General features: G+C 56.9%; 2 non-coding genes and 1 pseudogene across 2 annotated transcripts; all 3 read right to left on the reverse strand.

Moving 5' to 3' along the window:
• LOC119451274 (large subunit ribosomal RNA) overlaps positions 1–58 on the reverse strand; it is an 8061-nt pseudogene extending 8003 nt beyond the window's left edge.
• A 1069-nt stretch (positions 59–1127) lies between these two features.
• On the reverse strand, positions 1128–1280 carry LOC119451099 (5.8S ribosomal RNA). The gene has a single exon (XR_005191669.1). It is a non-coding gene; the product is annotated as a 5.8S ribosomal RNA (ribosomal RNA).
• Positions 1281–2968: 1688 nt separating this feature from the next.
• On the reverse strand, positions 2969–4783 carry LOC119451232 (small subunit ribosomal RNA). The gene has a single exon (XR_005191757.1). It is a non-coding gene; the product is annotated as a small subunit ribosomal RNA (ribosomal RNA).
• Between the last annotated feature and the right edge of the window lie 265 nt (positions 4784–5048).

Here is a 5048-nt window from a genome sequence, read left to right on the forward strand (position 1 = left end):
TTCCTCCGCTTAGTGATATGCTTAAATTCAGCGGGTTGTCTCGCCTGATCTGAGGTCGACAAACGGATACATCGCTTTTCGCCCATTCCAGCGTGCTGGAAAGGACTCGACACGTTCGAAAGCCCAGCGCGAACCGAGTGCGCCGCCCTACCACGTCCTTCGCCCAACACGGAGCTACTTATAGACGAGGCTGGCAGGCGGTTTACAAACCGCCTGCGTGCGTGCGGCGCACGAGCAGTTGCGTGGCAAACGACCGTGTCTGCAGCCCAAAACACCGCCGAGGCATGCCGCCCACGCAGCGCGCCGCTTCAGCGGGCGCCGCAGGACGGACTCGTAGCCTGGCAGAGGGCATCGTCTCGTGTGGCGTCGCCCCTGCCCCAACTGGAGTGGCCCAGTCTTTTCGGGGCAGAGACTGCGAAGCACTTGGACCGACGGCGGACTACGACGGAACGCTTCAGCCCCGCCAACGGGCAAACCCACGCTTTCGAAGGAGACATTTTCCGCTTCGCGGCGACTATTTCGTCGTGCAGTTTTCTTCGCGCTCGCAGACGGCGCACTCGCGTAACCGCATCACTACCGCTTCGGGGCGCACCCTTGTCCTCCCCGTTTCGCGCAAGAATTTTTTCCGATTCCTATTCCTGCGACGAAACCCAGACTAGGGCGCCTGCACCCGTGCGGTGACGCGGACGAGTGACCGTTTTGCAAGAGCTCGACGTACTCCGAAGGCAAACGGCGCAACGTGCGATCACGCTCGCTTAGCGCACGGCGCGGGAATCGGCCGGCATTTGCTTCCCGCGTTTGTCCGTGCACACAAGCTTCCGACTCTCTCGCAAACGTGCGCGCTACTGCTGTCGCAACAGACGTTTGCGCCTCGCGATTCAGACCGCACTTTCCCTGCAGGTGTCCGACTCCATCCTGTGGCGGTCTCTTCGGAGGCGCGCACTAGTCGCGCTGCAGTAGTACAATGCCTCGTTTCCGTCTCTGCGAAGTTTTGGCACAACAGTTCAGTTCGCCACCATCTCCCTCACGTGAGGCCGCTGGCGCGTGGCTTCAGCACTCAACGTACTGTCCGTGATGCCGACGCGGTCAAAACGAGTCGACGGACGCACGTTCCCTTGTGCGCCGAGACAGACGAAGACAGACGAAGCCAAGGGAAGACCCAAGGCCGCAATGTGCGTTCAAAGAATCAGTGCTCAGTGTGTCCTGCAATTCACACCAAGTCTCGCAGCTGGCTGCGTTCTTCATCGACCCGAGAACCGAGTGATCCACCGCTTAGAGTCGTGAAAAGTAGTTTGTTCAATTCCGTACAGTACAACCAGGGTTTTAGGCACGTGGCGTCTCCCTGTGTGTGGTTTCGAAGGGCACCTTTCTGCGCGCAGCTCCTCAAGTCTGCGCGCTCTTTCGAAAGCCGCGTCTCAGACAGCTGGTAGCATATAGGCGCACCACACCCTGCTACTTGCGTGTTGCGTTTCCAGCTAAACCCCGCGAGCCTTTGTGTGCACGTAAACCTTTACTCTGTATGCACCAGGATCAGTTGTAGGACCAAGATGCAGTGGAGCCGCTCACGGCTACACACCCGCGGGGGCGTGGCACCCCTTACCACGTCTTTTTCTTTTTTTGCGAGCACTCGAAGCCGGTTTTCCCTGCCAGCCATCCACCGGACCCGTGTACTACGTGTGCACGTTCACATTGCTCCACGAAAATTGGAAAAAAGCCGCAAGGCCATGAGGGGGCACGAGCAGCTGTGGAGTCTTTCACGGCGACACGGCCACGGGTGGGGTCTCGCCCCCATCGACGTGTCTCGCTTTTAGTCATCAGAAGGGTACTCAAATTGACCACAATGTCCCTCACACACAAACACGCTTTCGCATCGGCGGATTGCCGCAGCACACCCGCTGCTGATCCGACAGCCTACTTGAGACGACGCACAAGAGCCCGGCGCGCGTACTCGCGCGGCTCTCCAAAACCACTCGGCCAGTGCCAGGGACAGCTTTCGGCGCCGGAGCCGCAACAATTCTACTCGAGGCGGAAGACGAAGCCAGCAAGAGCCTGGCCGCAAGTGCGTTCAAGTTTCGAGACTTCAGTCCCTCGTCTGTCCGTAAATCCTCTTTCGACGTGCGGCGCCTTCCCAAAGCGCACAAGTCCGTTAACCGCGGAACGCGTCCGACGTAGCAAAGCCGCGTTTCCTCTCGTACTTCGCAGCAGCGCCGCCTTTCCCTCGGCGGCGGGCGAATAGCCTGCCAACGTCGTCGCATTCAACCGCGATCTCGACATCTCGCGCGTCACGAGCAGGAGCCGACCGGCAGCCTCCGGCCCTGTCGGGCTCGGTGGCACTTGCCGCGGAGGACGGGAGGGCGTTATGGGCCACGGTTCCTATTGTACTTGGCAGCCACACCCTCGTACCGCCAGTTCCATGACCGACCGAATGCCGCGCCGTTCCTTCAGTACTTGGGCAGCAACATAGTCGGGTCGTTACTCCATACTCGCCGCAGGAAGCGACCGGCAGCCGCCAGCCTTTTCAGACTCGGCGGCGTTTGCCGCGGAGGACGGGAGAGCGCTTGCACCGCAGTTCCAACTATGAATGATGGATGGCAGGCAGCTTTAGCTCTCGACCGCCAGTTCCTTGACCGACCTCTACCGTTCCTCTCGTACTGGGCAAAGCTTTGTCGGGTCGTCTTACTCCCATTCCGCGCATGAGCGTCGAGGCGGACTGAAAGCCCACCCATGAAAGTGCGTTACGCCGTTTGTACCCACGGGCGCGGCCAAGCCAACCGTCCAAGGTTGCAGCCGCCGCCCGCTGGGCGCAACAAATTGGGCACGGGGCGCCCCTCAGAATTCAGGCAGTCCCCGCGCATGTTCGGGTATAGCCGTCCCCGCGTCCAAGCGGGGACAGCGGCGGAAAGCGTCGGGCGCAGCGAGCCGCTCCACCCACACGGGGCAGAAACGATCGTCACCCTTCACAGTCCGGTAATGATCCTTCCGCAGGTTCACCTACGGAAACCTTGTTACGACTTTTACTTCCTCTAAATGATCAAGTTTGGTCATCTTTCCAACAGACCGGCGCAACCGAAAGGCCGCGCCGGACATCGGTCCGAAGACCTCACTAAATCATTCAATCGGTAGTAGCGACGGGCGGTGTGTACAAAGGGCAGGGACGTAATCAACGCGAGCTTATGACTCGCGCTTACTGGGAATTCCTCGTTCAAGGGGAACAATTGCAAGCCCCTATCCCAATCACGAAAGAAGTTCCACGGGTTACCCAGTCATTTCAGACAGGGATAAAGACACGCTGCTTCCTTCAGTGTAGCGCGCGTGCGGCCCCGGACATCTAAGGGCATCACAGACCTGTTATTGCTCTGTTTCGTGCGGCTAGGAGCCGCTTGTCCCTCTAAGAAGGTTGTAAGGTGCTGGGAACCCCGCACCTATTTAATAGGCTAGAGTCTCGTTCGTTATCGGAATTAACCAGACAAATCGCTCCACCAACTAAGAACGGCCATGCACCACCATCCACCGAATCAAGAAAGAGCTCTCAATCTGTCAATCCTCCCAGTGTCCGGGCCGGGTAAGTTTTCCCGTGTTGAGTCAAATTAAGCCGCAGGCTCCACTCCTGGTGGTGCCCTTCCGTCAATTCCTTTAAGTTTCAGCTTTGCAACCATACTTCCCCCGGAACCCAAATACTTTGGTTTCCCGGAAGCTGCCCGCCGAGTCATTTGAGTAACTCAGGCGGATCGCTGGTTGGCATCGTTTATGGTCAGAACTAGGGCGGTATCTGATCGCCTTCGAACCTCTGACTTTCGTTCTTGATCAAAGAAAACATTCTTGGCAAATGCTTTCGCAGTAGTTCGTCTTGCGACGGTCCAAGAATTTCACCTCTAGCGCCGCAATACGAATGCCCCCGTCTGTCCCTCTTAATCATTACCTCGTATTCCAAAAACCAACAGAACAGAAACGAGGTCTTGTTCTATTATTCCATGCAAGTTTATTCAGGCGACTCGCCTGCGTTGAGCACTCTAATTTTTTCAAAGTAAAAGCACCGGCCTTCTCGAGGCACACAATGAAGTGCACCAAGAAAGGACCGGCATGATGTTCAGTCCGAGCCGTCGCATCGGGTAGATGCACTACTCGTCTGGAACTGAGATCCAACTACGAGCTTTTTAACCGCAGCAGCTTTAGTATACGCTATTGGAGCTGGAATTACCGCGGCTGCTGGCACCAGACTTGCCCTCCAATTGATCCTCGTTAAAGGATTTAGAGTGTACTCATTTCAATTACGGGGCCTCAAAAGAGTCCCGTATTGTTATTTTTCGTCACTACCTCCCCGTGCCGGGAGTGGGTAATTTGCGCGCCTGCTGCCTTCCTTGGATGTGGTAGCCGTTTCTCAGGCTCCCTCTCCGGAATCGAACCCTGATTCTCCGTTACCCGTAACAACCATGGTAAGCAAGTAACCTACCATCGAAAGTTGATAAGGCAGACACTTGAAAGAAACGTCGCCGGCTCGTGGCCATGCGATCAGCACAAAGTTATCCAGAGTCACCACACAATACGGGCCGAAACCCGATCGATCTTGGTCTAATAAAAGCACCCGTCGCCCAAAGGGCTTCAGGCTCACTGCATGTATTAGCTCTAGAATTGCCACAGTTATCAAAGTAGGAAGAAACGATCTAAGGAACCATAACTGATTTAATGAGCCATTCGCGGTTTCGCCTTATTTCGGCATGTACTTAGACATGCATGGCTTAATCTTTGAGACAAGCATATGATTACTGGCAGGATCAACCAGGTAATCGTTCAACTGCGCGTCCAGCCATGCCGGACGCCGTTGTTGCGACGCCGAGGCCACCTTCAGGCGCCTCAGCACGCTTCGTTTTTGCAAAGCCGACCTCTTTGCACAGTCCGAGATGACGGCGTTCGAGCTCGCTACGGCGCCCTCCCCGCAGGGCCTGGGTATCGCCACGCGGCAAGAAGCACGCACACTCTCGATAGATTCGTTGCGTCGACTCGGTCACGGCTTGCGGGATTTGCCATCAGCCCGCAGCACTGGTGGACCG

Source organism: Dermacentor silvarum, chromosome 4 (genome assembly GCF_013339745.2).
Source record: "Dermacentor silvarum isolate Dsil-2018 chromosome 4, BIME_Dsil_1.4, whole genome shotgun sequence".
NCBI classification, from domain to species: Eukaryota; Metazoa; Arthropoda; class Arachnida; order Ixodida; family Ixodidae; genus Dermacentor; species Dermacentor silvarum.